Source organism: Herpailurus yagouaroundi, unplaced genomic scaffold, assembly GCF_014898765.1.
Source record: "Herpailurus yagouaroundi ecotype Mexico unplaced genomic scaffold, PumYag 250, whole genome shotgun sequence".
Lineage (NCBI taxonomy): Eukaryota > Metazoa > Chordata > Mammalia > Carnivora > Felidae > Herpailurus > Herpailurus yagouaroundi.
The window spans coordinates 3,034,347-3,051,125 of NW_024412467.1; the positions used below are offsets into that span (position 1 = coordinate 3,034,347).

General features: G+C 44.5%; 1 long non-coding RNA gene across 1 annotated transcript; it reads left to right on the forward strand.

Annotated features, from left to right (window-relative positions):
- Positions 1-6: 6 nt before the first annotated feature.
- Positions 7-16,429, forward strand: LOC121020495 (uncharacterized). Its single transcript, XR_005786160.1, has 3 exons — positions 7-224; positions 2,657-2,738; positions 16,417-16,429. It is a non-coding gene; the product is annotated as an uncharacterized LOC121020495 (long non-coding RNA).
- Positions 16,430-16,779: the final 350 nt, after the last annotated feature.

Sequence of the window (16,779 nt, forward strand, 5' to 3'; positions counted from 1 at the left end):
CGCTGTGTCCTAGGGAAGCGTCGCAGCACCCGGAGCATGCTGTGCCCTCCTGCCCTCCTGGTGCCTTCTCCCGCCCAGCACAGCGCCTGGCCACAGCAGGTGCACTGCACGCTTATTTTTAAAGTGAATGTGTGCGTCTTACGCCGCCGCCCCATTTGGGATACATTTGGGGGTGTGCAGAGGCTTCTCCGGACTCTTGAGTTTTGTCCTTGGTGAGACATGAGGTGAGGAGCCCCTCTGAAAGAACCTTCTGGCAGTGTCACCCGTGGGCACATTCAGCCCCTCACCTGGTCCCCTGACCCCAAGGTCATGGGGCGAGATGGAAGAACGGTCAAGAGAGTGAATTCAGTGATGCTCTGCAAGGAAAACCCCACACACAGATGCGGGAAAGCAAGAGCACACTAGAAATTACCTGTGAATAGCTCGGGAAATGTGTGTAGGTGTGGGCGGGTTAGCATGTAAATACAATGACCCCTGCTCCTGGAGACTCTGCAGACCACTGGTAAGTGGCATTTAATGAAAATGATCGCTGAAATAGTTAATACTTGTGCAGCCATTCTGCACATACACTAACAACATGTTACATGTATATAGTGCTTACTGTGTGCCAGGCAGGCATTGCTATAGGCACATTAGGTATATATTAATTATGCATATTAAGTCGTTAAATCATCACATCAGCTCTATGTACGGGGGAGGCGTATTCTTTGTTATTCCCATTTTTCAGAAGAGGAGGCCGAGGTATAGAGAGAAGCCACTTGCACCCACCATGACACAGACTCACAATTACCTGTCACAGGTCACACAACGACTAAGTGGGAGATAGGACTGGAATCTATAGATTTATCTCCTGGAGGGGACGTAGGGTATACGTGACCTGGTGTCTGAAAATCACTAGGAAGCAACTCCATCTTCATGAAACGGTGAGCAGAGACCAAAGCAAATGCTGAGCAAATGCTTGGAAGCAAAGCAACCACAGGGATGGCCTTGTTTCCTCGGTTCTTCTGGTTCTCAGCTCTTGCCCCAAGTTTCAACACTACTTTTCAACACTATTCAAACCGACAGGCACTGCTTACTTTCTCCCTTTCCAGTCTTCAGAAAGTACATCTTTCAGGACTTTTGACACGTTGCTTATTAGCTTGCTTTTCTCATATTCAGTGAGTAGATTTGGCGAACATTTGTTTATTCTTAGATTGTGACATGGCTGCTGGGTTTTCCTTCCTTGAAAGTGAGTGAGAATCAGCACACGTACGAAAACCCAGGGATTCTCAGTTACATGGCTATCAGAGCTTAGGCTTTGGAAGGGCATGACTGGCTTCCAGTTGTCTATGGTGTTGGTTTCTGCTAAGTGTCCAGGTCCCCTTTGGCGATGCATGAAGATTCTATCATCCATTAGACATTCAGAGGGCTCGGAATTGGACCAACCTGGATTTTAATCCTGGCTGTGCCAACTCCTGCTATTTAAGCTGGTCCTGTGGCTTTGCCACTGTATACCTCATTTTCCTCAGTTCTAAAATGATTATAGGAGTATCTACTTCATATGGTATTTAGGAGAATTAATAGAAATTCTAATTATAAAGCATGTATCACAATGACTGTTGCATATTAAGTATCCAATAAATTATAGGTCTGATGGTATAAATTATAGCAATGATGATGATGGTGATTTAGTTGAACATGTTGGGAGCTTATGAGTATTTTCAGCTGGAAGTCTCAAGTCTTCTCAATTTCCCAAGCATTCTCCATTTCCTTATCTCCTCTCAACAGACCTATTTCCAGCTGATGCTATCTCTGGCTTCTCTGTGGACATTTCTGATAAAGCGACCCAGGGGTGGGTATGCCTATTCAGGAGCCCCGGGGGCAACCCAGGTCTTCCAAGTTCTTCTAGCACATCTGCCTTTGGTTCCTTCTCAGTCTGAAGTAGCTTGAGGTAAAGTAAGATGCTTTACACATCCCCAGATGCCCTTAAAATGTGAATTGTCACAATTATCTTGCCTTTCTCAAGTCCATAGCTTTTATTTATTAGTTTTGCAAACATTAGGGAACAAAGACGATCATTTAGAAGCAACAAAATTTTTCACTTAAACCATGCTGCACCGTTTCCCCGGGTTGTATTACATAAAAACATTTACCAGGGAATGTCTTAATTCATTATTCAGCACACATTTGTGGAACGGCTGCCGTTCAGAGCATGAAGGGTGAGATGCAGGCAGAAGCATTATGGAAAGTCACAGAGAAAAGGGGTCAGGAGAGGTCATAGCTGCCCGAGTTGTTTTCCAGAAGGGATGCTATGATTAGGCCTTACCCTGTCTTTGTGGACACTTCATGATTCCCTTCTAAGTTCATTTCTCAGCTCACCGAATATATCCAGTGTTCTGTAAACACAACTCACACGTTCTTCCTTCCCTTTATTTCCTTTGGTGCTTCTTTGTGCTGTTTCCCCCATATCTGTGTCTCCAACTGCTGTGCATTCTTCAAGTCCAAACATCATCACCAGCTTTTCAATTAAGCCTTCTTTGATATGCTTGAATAGGAGTCATTCTTTATTTTGAACCCGTACAGCGTCTCGTCTTACCTGTCTTACGGTAACACCAATGTTTTTTTTTTTTTTTTTGGCCTTGTATTGACATTATTTATCTATTTATTTACTCTCCAGACTTGTAAACATCGTCAAGGAAGGATCTACCCACAATTCGCTTTGAATTCTACACACTGTCGAGTCCATCACTTTGTATAAAGTAAGTACTCAGTTTTGGTAAATGAACCCATGGGCGAGTGGATGATGTGGATCTGGAGATGAGATGTGGATAAAAGGAGAGCAGGGGGTATTGTGGCAGGCTGGGGGAAAGAGGAGCACAAGATCCAGCATGCAGTCTCCCTTCCCGGATTGGCCCCTGGAATCCCCGATTTGCAAGAGGAGGAGGGGCCAGCGATGGAGGAGAGGCTCCATATAATTTGTGCACTCACGGATGGGGGGCGGAGTCTGGGGCGGCAGGACACTGGGGTGGTGGCCTGCATTGCTCCTGGGAAGACTGCAGCCTGTCCACGCTGAGTCCAGAGTGTTCCATACCAGGCAGTAGCTTGTGATTAGTATGCTGTCTGTGTTCCCGGACAGAGCAGATGTCTGTCTGCTTTTTTTCTGTTTAGTGATGATGGCAAGTTCCCAATGATCAAGATCCCGTTTCACATTTTCTGAAATGCCTTGGCTGAGAAATCCTGTTTAGCCCAGTTCTGAGGCCCAGCCTCCTTCTTTGCAGGAATCTTTGCAGATTCATGTGGACTGAGCGCCCGGTGGGCAGGGGTGGCCTCATCTAGCCTTGCTCAGATGGAACGGGTAGTGGGCAGGGGTGTGTTATAGGCACTGTCTCTCCGTAAGGATATTTGTTTGTTCTTCTGTATTCTTTTCCTCCAGCAAGAAGTAAAACGAAGACTTCTGCAGATCTTCTAAACCAATTGGTACAAGATAATATTTGGCATTTGAAATAGTTTCTTTTTATAAGTTTATTTTTGGAAGGGGAAATATATTAGCTGCTACTTTAGTGATTAGTGAACAAGTCAATTAGATCCTTTCCTGTAACAGATTGATTTTAGGGGTCCGCTGGTAATACAGATTGAGAGTCTGAAAAGCTGCCCCAAGATCTCAGAGCAATATATTTCCATAATTTTTTTTCCTGTGTTCCGTCCCCAGAACTTTACTGAGATATAATTGGCGTGTTACATTGTTTAAGATGTACAACGTGTTAAATTGTACACTTACATATTGCAAAATGATTACCACCAGAGCATTAGCTAATACTTCTATCATTTCACATAATTACCATTTCTTTTTCTGGTGAGAACATTTAACATTTATTCTCGTAGCATCTTTCAATATACATATACAATATAGTACAGTATTATTAGCTATAAACATCATGCTGTGCACCAGATCCCAGAACTTATTCGTCTTATCACTGGAAGCTTTGAACTTTTTACCAACATCTCCCTATAGCCTCCACTCGCCAGCCCCTTGTGCTAGGTTTTATTGAGATTCACAAATACATAGATTCTGTCCCCCAGAGCTTCCTAATCTAATCTGGCCCTGGAAATAAGTCATGCTTGTAAATAATTATGATACAAGTATCCTAGGAGAGAAACAGATAAGTTGCTGTGGGAGTTGAAAGAATTGAGAAATTACTTCTGATATGTGGATAAATGAGGTAAATCTTAGAAGACTTTGAAAATAGTATGTCCAATGACCTGGATCTTGAAATACAAGTGAGATTTTTAAACTTTTGACTATAGGGAGGGAACGCAGAGATGGGACTGGAAAAATGCCCAGTGTGGACCCCCTTGTAGGTCTAGAAATCAATAAAATTTTACTTCATTTTCCAATTAGATTTGAAGTTTCTGAAGTGTTTGTAACTCTTGGTCCTGGCACATGTTGGTGCACTATAAATGCTTGGTGATCATGGTAGTAGCTGCCTTCTGAAGTTTTATGTTCTTCGTGAAAGTGGAGACAGGATGTGTCAAGACTTAATCTTGAGTCATGGCTAATATTTGGAGGGAGAATCTTTTGAATCTTTTTTTTTGAAAGAGAGAGAGTGTGCGAGTTGGGGAGGGGTGGGAGGGAGGGAGGGGGAGAGAGAGAGAGAGAGAGAGAGAGAGAGAGAGAGAGAGAGAGAGAGAATCCCAAACAGGCTCCAGTCTCAGCTCAGAGCCCACAGGGGTCTATCCCATGACTGTGAGATCATGACCCGAGCTGAGATCAAGTGTTCAAGAATTGAACACTCAACTGACTGAGCCACCCAGGCGTCTGGAGACTGTTATAACCAGTTGGTACGATGTGAGAACGGGCTGGAGTGTGTGTGTGTGTGTGTGTGATATACACATGTCGAACACAAGGATTCAAGGTTTTAAATGTGGAAATTAATTTCAGGTGTGCTTTGTGATCACTACAGAGAGGTTGTCATACTTTGGCTTCAATGTCAAGGATGAGGTTATTATTTGAGACAGAAATTAATAAATGGGTAGATGATAGATAGACTAAGCATAGCAGCATGTGGGTATGGATATGTTAGAGATACTTTGTAAGTAGGACCCTACTTTGTAAGTAGGTTGATTCTCAAAGAGCTAAAACCCATTCAGTTGCCTTCTGGGTAGGTCATGGCTAAGCAATTCAGCATTGCTTCGTGGGTGGAAGAAAAGTGTTCATTCCCTTTGTTCTAAACCTTTGCTAACCAAGCAGTCTTCTGATTTATGATGAAGGATAACCTGAGCCAGGTACACATCTCTCAGGCTCACTCCTACAGCCTTAGGCAGCTTCTAAAATCATTTCAGACTTAGGTGTTCAGTTTTGAACCCTAAGAAAAACTGACAGGGCCTGAGCTTACTTATAAGTAACTGGTTCATGTTTAAAGTTGCTGGTGATCCATAAAATGATGCTGTTTGGCATCTTGCCTGCTGGAAGGGATTTTATGTGACAGGACACAAAATTGGCTGACATGTAGGAATACTGTGATTTCAAGGGCTCTAGGGAAGATCGTTGCTCAAAAAAGTCTTTCTCCAACTTCTACCTAATTTCACAAATATTCCAAAGTATCCTCCTTCTAGTATGTAGCTTTCTTCATGTTAAATTCTCTAAGAGTGGTTGATAATTATTTATATCTGTTAGTCAATAAAGGGTCTGGGATCATTGAAGAGAATGGCCACAAAATCAACAGGACCAGAGAAGAAATTTTGGGTTAAAGGTAGATAACTCCTCTGTCTTTTTTTTTGTGGTAAATTTAAGACTGTCAGTACCAACCATATCCTATTTATACTATTTAACGGTGTTAATAGTGTAGCTCAAAATGCTTGATAATGTCCCTACCTCTTTGGGAACAAGTAACTAAGGACTTTTTCTAAGTTCTGTCTTACAGTATTAACCTGACAATCTAATGAAGAAATTCTTTGAGCTCTTGCAGGAGAAACAAAACATAGTTTTATCATTTAAAATGACTAAATGTGTGCTATAGCTTCTTTTTCTCAGGGCTCCAGCTTGGCTGGCTGCGCACACACGCCTTAAAAAAGTCCACCTAATAAAATGGCAGACTTTGTCTAAGTAGCTTCTCTAAATTCTGGAGGAATCAATGCCAATGCTTTAGATTGTTTCTGTTGAGACAAGTCTTGTGCATAAGCTGGATGGGTTTTTTTTTTTTTTTTTTTTTTTAAGCAGGTGTCCAAATATCTGAATAGAATACTTGGTCCTTCAAAATATTCAGACAATGAAAATATCAAACCTATTTCATAATAAATAGCAATTTAATTAGATTTTAGAGGAATAGTCCAGAGACAAGGCTGTTAAATTTAATGGGGACACATTTTCAAAAGGAGGTAATCAGTGATGTCTAGAGAGACATCTGTAAGATTTCATCACTAGTTAGAGAGAAAACTTTACCTAAGACCCACGATTCCTGATTCATAGGCTAGTTCTATTTCCACTGCTTCCTGGTGTGGTGTCTGATTCATTTGTGTCACACTGAAGAGGGAGAGGGTGTCATTAGTCATGTTTTTCCCAAGGCCGACTGAAACCTGATGTAATAAAAACAGTACAGGAGACTTACGTGTCACTATTATGATGCCCATATGACAACCAAGCCCATAATGGAGAAATGGAACTTTGGGGGACTGTTTCCTCTATCTGGAAGCAGCAAATTTGAAGAGCAGTTTGATTTGCACGAGTTAGAAACGGTGCTGTTAACTTGGCTTGTCAGAAATAACGACTGTGGATACATAACACGATCTAGCTTGGGTACTCTGGTTTTCACAGGCCCAGAAGTTGGACACTGAATTTTGGAAGTTAGAGAAGAAAGATTATTGTGATTTATTTATTTATTTTAATGCTTTGAAATTCTATCAACCTAATTTACCCAGTCCTGAGGAGTTAGTTTAGCTGCTTTAACAACCATCCCACTGGAGAATCATTTGTTCAAGATTGAAAACAGATAATAGGTTACTTGTGAAAAATTACAACTACAGATTACACTTAGAAATCCCTACATATGAGAAGGGTGTGTGGTTTGATGTTACCCAGTAAGCGACTAATGCCATAATGTGACTCCTGTAAAATGACCATGCCCTACCCCCTCATCACCAGCCTTGCTTCCTCTGGAGAGGGACAGAGCCTTTGGCTTGCTCTTGATGGGGAGGAGGACTGAGGGAGTAGAGCAGACTTCAGCGTCTCATGCCTATGAATTCCTACTTTGTAGTGTTGGAGTTTTGAGGGTAGAGGGTTTGGGTGAGGAAGGGAAGGCACATGGAGGGAAGATGTGTCCTGCCCTGTTGGGCCCGCCTTAAATTCCAGGGATGCTCAGTCAAGAATTTGACAATAGTAAGAGCCCCAGGCAGGCAATTATGCAATATCTAATGTTCCTAAGCTATTGTACTTATGTTAATCATACAGTCCTGGAACAGGAAGTGTGTTTGAAATGTTGGACATAATTTAAGCTAAGTAATTTTGCATTCAGTCTGTTCTCTGCCAAAGAGGAAGCTCAGGCTGGTGGCCAGACCAACCCTTGGAAGGGAACTAAGGGACAACTGAGGGGATCAGATTTTAACTTTCAGTGTGTTAGGTTCTTCCTCTGAGTGGAGCAGAGGAGACGTGGGGGGAGGGGTGAGCGGTCAGCTCCGGAGCTACCCAGAAAGTAGAGTGAAAGCTATTCAAAGTAGTAAGTAACCCCCTGTCCATTCCCACTCCAATGTCAGAGCATCTAGGCCTGAAGATGATTCCTTTTATAGGCGCCACCAGCCCTGGGCAGCACCTCTGTTTGCTCCTTGCCCACCCCTTTCCGGGTGCTCTGAGAGTCCAGACTGGCAGCTCCTTTGTCACTGGATGTTGCACACAGCGTGACCTTTGGAACCCAGCTTGAACCAGGTGAGCAGAAGGGATACAGGTGACCTTCTGACATTAGCTCGCCAGTGCCTGAAGGGTCAGACCTGTGCTGTGCTCACTTTTAACGACTCTGTGTTAGGATGATCTACATGTTAGTGGAGCTAATCAGACACTTCTTTGTTGGCCCTTCTTGAATATTCCTGGGAGACTCTGGGTTAGCAGACAGCTCATCTAGAGACCACTGGAAGGGGCCACCCAGGGTTCCTGTTACCTAATAGCCAACCCTCCCTCCCTCCTCACTGCCTCCCACATCTTATGGCTCTCTGTGTTTCTGCTGTGTGGTCTGAGTCCCAGGGTCTCTGGCATCCTTAAAACAAGCAAATGGCCACCTGACCCCACATCCAGGCTGGACCATCCCTGGGAAAGGATGGGCAGCCTCCAATCAGTGCAGGCTGTCCCCAGGGGAGCTTACCAGAATTTTGGAAGCCTGGGGTGGGGAGTATACCAAAAGTGCTCTCTTTGCTCTTCTGGAAAGAAACAGCATGGGCAGTTTTGCCGGGGGATTGCTCAGTTTTTGAGCAGGGTTTTGTGTGGAGTTGTGGAGACACCAGATTGTTCTGGAAAAGCCTTCCCTTCCTCTTTGTTTCCTGTGCCACTCAGTGATGTTTCTTTTTTTAAAAATTTATTTTTATTTTTAATGTTTTATTTATTTATTCTGAGAGCGAGAAGGAGGGGCAGAGAGAAAGGGAGAGAGAGAATCCCAAGCCGGCTCTGCACTGTCAGCATAGAGCCTGGCGTGGGTCTCAATCCCACAGACTGTGAGATCATGATTTGAGCCCAAATCAAGGGTTGGATGCTTAACTGACTGAGCCACCCAGACGGCCCTCAGTGATGTTTCTTAAGCTCTTGCGTTAGATGGTTTTGGTGGGAAACATGGCCCAGCCCAGACTCTGCCCTCTGGTGCAGCCTGCATAGAGTATCTCGGTAACATGGCTGGTAGGAGGAGTGTGGCTGGGTTCCTGGTATTGGTGCTGCTCTGTTAGCAACAGAAACGCAAGCGGTCTCAGGTGGGAGATAAGAATGGTAACAGAAAACCTATTTCTTTTCATTTCCCCAGGAGTTACAGATTCTGAGCAAAATTGCTAAAGGCCTCTCCAATTTGGAGGCATAACACTTTGGTAACATGTTGGAAGAGAGCCTATTGATTAATAAATGTGATTGGGACACAAAAGCACAGAAACCTGGGTATCGCTTTCATTCCTCACAATAATCACATAGCAAAACATCACTTCTTGGGGGGCCTGAATGCTGAAGCAGCAGGCTTCCAATTAGAATGCGTTCTTACAGCTTCCGCAATGGTACCCGTGTGTGTGGAAGGACGTTGGCAGGGCTGCTTGGGCAGGGGAGAGATTCCTGGCGGGGTTCCAGCCTTTGGTATGGACCTGGGTCTGGGTGCTGTCCTCATGGTTTTCCAAAAGGGCAGGAGCGCAGTTTGAGAACCCCTGCTTTTCACAGCGCTTCCTTGAAGTAGCCTCTTCCCTATTAATCAAAACATGAAACCACCTGTGCTCAGCACCCAGGCTTGTCACTGTCCTTAAACACACTTGCACGCACTTGTGCACACACTCACACATTTGCATGCACACACCTTTGCTGAAGGTGTTCTTTGCAACCATTCCATGGTCATACTTCTGATGTTTGTCCCACTGTGTGACAGTTAGAAACTAATAGCAAACTGTTGACTGTCAGCCAGGTTATCAGATGCTGGACTTTATGTACATGAACCCATTAATTCTTCACATTCTTGCTAGGTAGCGACTCTTAGCATCCTTCCTTTACAGATGAGGAAACAGAAGCTTAGACAAATGACATGATTGGCCTCAGTCCACGAAGCTAGAAAGGGGCTGAGCGGAGTTCTGAAGTCAGGTCTCTGTACCACTCCACCGTATTTTGATGTAAGAGACATGCAAGGGTGTGAGGGGGTAGACCTCCCAGGGACCTCACAGCCCCTTCGCAGGGACTCTCCTGGGCCGCACTGCCGGTAAGTCTGCCCTCAGAGATGCTCGTCTGTACTGGGTCCCATTGCTGCCCTAGAAAGTTCTAGTTCCATGACTGTAGACATTGGGGATGGGGCTGCTGTATGTTTTGGTTTGTATTCTTGAGATCTTCTTGTCTCGTATTCCCGCTTGTCCCCCTTGTCCCCCTTGTCCCCCTTCCCGCCTATCTCTGGCAGTGGTGGAGATGAGTGTAAAGAGGTTCTGTCTACAAATGGAACCAAATCTGCTCATTGTCACTTACTCACCCACCCACTCACTCATATATTCATTAAATACATCTTTGGGCCCCTTTTTCCTTGATGTGTGATGCACTGTGGATAGAAGCCTGGAACTCTGGGAGAATCGGTCAGACTGGAGAGGACATGCGTTATTCATGTACCGTATCTGAAGACTCCCTTTTCGTGGTTTGAAGGTGACAATGCCAACCTCAAGAAAGAGATGAGAGTATTAAATGAGAGAATATACAGTGAAAGTAGTCCATAAACTCTAAGTGCTAAAGCAATAGAAACCATTGCTTCATTTATATCTTAATGTGTTACCAAGATGGGACCTTGTCTCAGCTCCCATGATGCCAGCCAAAAATCAGCATCCACTCTCCTTGCTGATGGCAAGAGCTCCTGAATTTCAGGAGCTCCTGAAATTCAATACATTAGAGCTCCTGAAATTCAAACCCAAATAGTATTTTGAGTTCCTAGTAGGCTCAAATACGCAGTCTTAATCCATGAAAGTGCACTGAATGACGAATCAGTGCCCAGGACCCAGTTCGGCTCCTGCCTGCCTTGCTCTAGAGCAAAAATGGCAACATTTTCTATATATTCTATGCAGTTTACCTTTTCAACTTTCAATTTTCTATATATTCTATGCAGCTTACCTTTTCAACTTAGTTGTGTTTCAAGGACACCTTTCCAAGGATAGCCTTTCCTTTGCCACTCTAAGACCATTTTATTCTTTTTAACAGTTACGTAGTATTTTGTTACCTGGTTTAGCATCCTGTATTTGATCAGTCCCCTAGTCTTAGGTATGTGTATTGCTTCTGACTGTCCCCATTGAAAATGAGGCTTTAATGAAAATCTTTGTACACATATTTGTGTTTGTATCTCTGTCAGATGCAAGTGAGATTATGAGTTGGAGGGAATTTACATTTTATATTTTGTCCGATGCTGTCATTTATCTTCCAAAAAGGTTGTACCAAATTATACTATCTTATGCTGTATGTAGGAGTTCTCCATATTCCTGCCGACACAGGCTATTATCGGTCTATAAAAACATTTGACAGATTTATGGACAAAGTTCATATTTCATTATTTACTTTGTGTTTAATTGTTAACAAGACTGAGTGTGGTTTCTTTTTTGGCATTTTTATTTCTTCTGTAAATTGCTGCTTTCTGATCAGCTATTTTTCTACGTGTTGTTGGTATTTTTCTTCACTGCGTTACTGGAGGTCTCTAGATGTTTTGAATGTTAAGATTTGTTTGTGAAGTGTATTACCTGGGTTTGCCTTTCTGAATTGTTGAATAAGTTGCCTCATACTTGTGTTAATAGGTATTAACCTGCCCTCCCTGACAAGCTCTTTGGGTCATAAGATTCCCTTTTTCTTTTGGCATGGGAGATACAGAGTCTTGGCACTGAAGTTTTGAGAGGTATCTACCCTACAGAATGATGCCACGGGACTTTGGAAAAAGCATAAACTTTAGACACAAGTAGTCTGATGTTGAGTGTTGATCCTGTCATTTACCAGCTGGGTGACCTTGGGAGAGTTGCTTAACCTCTGTCAGCTTTTGCTTCCTTATTGTGAGATGGGATATCTGCCTTCTCTGAGTACCATATCTATCCCCAAAGCCTGGAGACGTTTAGAAGTCCGTCTTCTTAGAGGTCTGTGGCATATGAAGGGTTTCAGAAGGACAAACCTCTTGCATAGACCACTGAGATCTGGGAATGTTGAACTCCTTTTGCTAAATTGGCAAATTAGGCTTTTTCTGTTTTTTTTTTTTTTTTAATTGAGAACTGATTAACGTAAAAGAAAACTTACAGATTTTTTATGAATTTTGACAGTTACATGCAGTTATATGACAGTTATATGTAGTTACCACCCAAAATAAGATATGTAAAGCTTCTGTCTCCCTCAGAAAATTCTCTTACCCTTTATACCCTGGAGAACTTTCTGGTTGATCACAATGTATTCATTTTTCTTATATTTGGATTTTTTATAAATGGAATCACACCATAGATGTTCATTTGTGTCCAGATCCTTTCACTCAACATGATTTGAGAACCATTCATGCTGTTGCATATATCAGTATCTTGGTCCTTTTAATCACAGAGTAGTAGCGTTTCTTTGCAGGGGGATACCACAATTTACTTATCCAGTCTCTTGTTGAGGGATGTTTGGGTGGTTTCCAGTTGGGACTAGTATGGGTAAGGCTGCTGTAAACATTCTCATACAAGTCTTTTGGTGGGTATATGTTTTCATTTATTTTGGGTACTAGAGTGGACTGTTTGAGCCAAGTATATGTTTAGTTCCATCGGAATCTTTCCAACGGGTTTTCTGAAGTGCTGCCACCAATTTTACAGTCCCACCTGCAACGTTAGAGAATCCCACTTGGTGTTTTGAGCCTTTCTGATTCTAGTCCTTCTAGAAGGTGTGGGATTCTAGTCCTTCTAGCTACCACAGTGGTAGCTCCCTGTGGTTTGGCAAGTTGAGATTTAATGTCAGTTTCCGTGGTGAGATCTCTGTCCATACCCGTGTGCCTTTCCCTTTTTCCAGGTGTGTTGGCTCTCCAGTGAGATTCGAAAGTCTGTGAGGGCAGAGGCTCAGCCTAACATACGTTCCTCAAATTCTGGACTACACCAAACACAAGGCAGGGAACAGAGTGGGTACCTAATTTCTTGTCGGTTGGTTTCTTGCTACTAAGAAACACGTGTAGACTGTTTTGTAAGGAAGGCAGATGAGAAGGGCTGACACCACCAACTGCTTTCCAAATGCTTGCAACTTGTTGGTTTCCTTGGAGGCGGTTCTCAAGTATCTTAGGAGAGACTGGTTCTGAATCTCTCCCCTCCCTGCCCCATCCTCTCTCTCTGACAATCAGGTAATTAGTCAGGGCTTCTCAGTAGCTCCTGGGTGTAGGTGGCAACTTTCTGTGTCAAGGGCTCTTCAGCCATAGCAAGTTCAAGAAGGCAGAGAAACAGGTGAGTGAGATCTCTTATCGGTCAGCTTCCCTTTCCTATCTCAGTTGGCCTCTTCCCTGCACTTTCCCCTTGATTGATGCTATAGAGTGCCATGAAAATGGTTCTTTTTTTTGATTTTTAGAGGGTTTTTTTTTTTTTGGTCCTCTGACCTAACTATATTCCCATTTAAAAAATGAAATGGACAAATGAAATTATCCACAACGTGAATTTTTTTTCAAGAATTTGAAGAAGATAGAAGACTACAGGTAATGTAAAACTTTTCTGAAGATGGTCACAGATTGCATAATCACTTCATTCACTCTCTCAATGTTGTATCAGAGAATCCCTCCCACGAAGCTCTTTTCTTTGTTAGAAATCAGACTTTTTTTCCCCCGTGAAAGTAGTGGGGGTGCCTGGCATAGTGGAGAGCATCTCAGCCGGGACTCTGTAGTGCAGGCTTTGGCAAGACCTTATGTCAGGACTTGGGACAAGGTGCAGACCTCCCAGTTTTCATGGCTTCCTGTTGGAGGAGGTCATCAAGAAGAGGACGTGACCACAGGTAGACCAGAAAGCTGGCCCCAGGCAAACGGAGGCTCTGCAGCCCCTTCTCTGCCCTTGAATGTATCTTCTGCCTACTATTCCCACAGTGGTGACCATTTTCAAGGGCACAGCCTTGAAAGCCAGGTGTTGCTGGGACCATCTGGACTATACGTGTGTCTGTATAAACTTCTAAGGTTCTTGCGGGCAGATGGGGAGGTTTACTCGTCTGGTGACAAACCTCCTATGTAGGTTCCTTTGCATATTAAAATCACCACCCACAAACCTGCAGAGAGCTGCCTCTTTCTGAGGATCCAGTTTCGGATTTCACCCGGGAAATCCCTGAGGTTGCGAACCAAGATCTACCTGTCAAACCCCTAATCTGACAGTTGGGAGGGGCTCAAAGATTTGAAAAAAAATAATCAGAGACTGAGGAAACACGTTACAGTCACTGTCTTTAATTTACCTGGGATAACGCATGCGAAGTATGTTATACTTAGTGCTACTTCTTTCCTTTCATTTATTCAGTAGCTACCAATGGTATAACTTGTGTGGGCAGGCTTTGTGCCGGGTGTTGCAGGGGTATCTGTGAACCGCCCAACCCCTGTGCCTGGCTTTGCAGAAGGAGGTCAGACAGTGCAGCCATGACCAACAGACAAGCAATCAGAGCGTCACAGTGAGTGAGTGATAGGGTTGTGGCAGGTGCTGGCCAAAGCCGTTGAGTTCCTCACTCAGGGCTTAGGGTCAGGACAGGCTTCCCAGAATAAACTGTGTCCAACCTGGAATGAGTGAATGAGATTGAATTAGGCAAAGGGACAAGAGGATCACTGTTTCAGCCAGAGGGGACAGCAGATATGATGGGAGAGAGAAGGGAGAGAGGGGTTGCTCCAGGACATGAAGTGTGCTGTCACTGGAGCATGGGGGTGGGGGCGTTGTGGTCAGGACAGCGGTGAGGGATGGAACCGGGGACGGAGGGAGAGGCCAAGGCACATGGGGCCTTCTGAGTCATGGTAACGGTGTGTCCTGCATCGTCAGAGCGTTAGGAACCTGTTGTGTGGTTCTCAACAGAGCGTGAGTACAGTCAGACTGGTTTTCTAGCAGTCTGTCTGGGTTGCTATGTAGAAGTTGGGAAGGGGTGAGGCTGGATGTAGGAAGACTCCCTACAGGAGCTGGCAGGAGAGGGGCACCTGGGGCTGGGAGGAAGTGGTGGCTTTGAGAGATGACCTCTTCCAGCCCCCACCGTGGTGCCATTTCTGAGCTCAGAATCAGTAATTTAGAGCAGAGCGAGACTGGATAAAATCACCAAGATGAATTCCAGGGCGTATCTGGCTGTGTGCGGTTCTCTGAGCGTGCAGGCGGCATGCTAATTGCCGCGTTCCCTTTCTGAGCGCCTTGATGCTAGAGACCAACAGAATTTTTCCCTATGAGAAAAATGTGCCGGTGTTCCAGAACAGTCCGTTTTCTCCTAAGTCTGTTGCATCCTAGTTCATTTTGCTGTGTGCGTCGGGAACAGAACCCCCTCCAGAGCCCCCTGGTGATATTCCTGGTCTACAGTGGAGCTGCTGAGAGTGAGTGGGCTCCTTGGGTGTCTGGTGATCGCTGGTGCTTCCTGCTTCTGTTTTGCTGGTCATCAAATTGCCCATTAAAATACTCCTCTCCTCTCACCAAACTTGTTTTGTTGCGCTTTCCTTTATGGTTTCTGAAGGCGACGGTCAGTCACCCAGTTTCAATCAGCAGGCTCATGGTGCAGGGATGAATAAAGCTGACCAACCGTCAGGAGCTTGCTTGGAAAACTGGCTTCCTGTGGAAGGAGAAGAGACAACAGATGATAACTTATCCATCTTTAGTTTTTTTTTAAATATAAAACTTATTGTCAAATTGGTTTCCGTACAACAGCCAGTGCTCATCCCAACAGGTGCCCTCCTCAATGCCCATCACCCACCCACTCCTCCCCCCCACCCCCCATCAACCCTCAGTTTGTTCTTAGTTTTTAAGAGTCTCTTATGCTTTGGTTCCCTCCCTCTCTAACTTTTTTTTTCCTTCCCCTCCCCCATGGGTTTCTGTTAAGTTTCTCAGGATCCACATAAAAGTGAAAACATACGGTATCTATCTTTCTCTGTATGACTTATTTCACTCAGCATAACACTCTCCAGTTCCATCCACATTGCTACAAAAGGCCGTATTTCATTCTTTCTCATTGCCAAGTAGTATTCCGTTGTGTATATAAACCACAATTTATCCATCTGTAGTTTAATCAACAAAGTCGGTAGCCTGCACTGTTGATGTGTGTCCCGAGAGCAGAGCTGAGAGACCCTTAAAATCATCAGCAGGTTATCAGCTGTAGCCACAGGCCACGACCTCTGCCTCTTCCCAGCAGGCATGGCCACAGCCTGGCGTTTGCTCACCCTGTGAAGGAGGGGACCCCTGTGCCTGGCTGCAAGCATGCTGCTGTCCTTGTGACCGCAGCCCACTCCTGAGGTGCCCCCTGGGGAGAGCTGGCCCTCTAGCTCCTGAGCCATTTACCGGCTGGCTGGCCTCACCCTCTGTCATTGTCTCACTCAATTTGTGTCCAGCTCGACTGTATTAACCTTCTGGGCACAGAACCTTCCTTGCCCATTTGGAAAATTCTTCTCTTTCTCCCTGATGTATGCTCCCCTGTGGGACTTTGGTTCAGATCTGATGTTGTTCTGATAGCTGCTGAATTTCATTCTCTGCTGGGTTTATGTCTAACTCTGGAACTTTGACTCTTCAAGTCTGCCCCTGTGTGTGTGATATGCACGTGTGTCTGAAACGTGATACGTAAAGGCAAAACAAGAAGGAAAGCAATTTGAGTCTGTAATACTCAGATGTCCCCTGGAGTCACGCTGGCTTCTGAAGGTCACCTGGAATCCACGTGAACCTTTCCTCCAGCGGTGACATGCCACCAGTCTCGCTGGGGGACTTCTGGGAGATGCCGTGAAATGGGCTCTTTCCCTTCATCATCTTTGCTTATCTTTTCCTCCTAATCATCCAGTTTCCTGGGATTGTCTCAGCCTTGGTGCCCAGCCTGTGCAGCTCTCTCTCCTGACACGATTCCATGTTAGATGCGTCCGGGAATGCTTGCTCCCAAGAATGCCATCCCCACGGGACTGAGAGAGACCCTCGCTGTAATGGAAGCTTTAGAGCTAA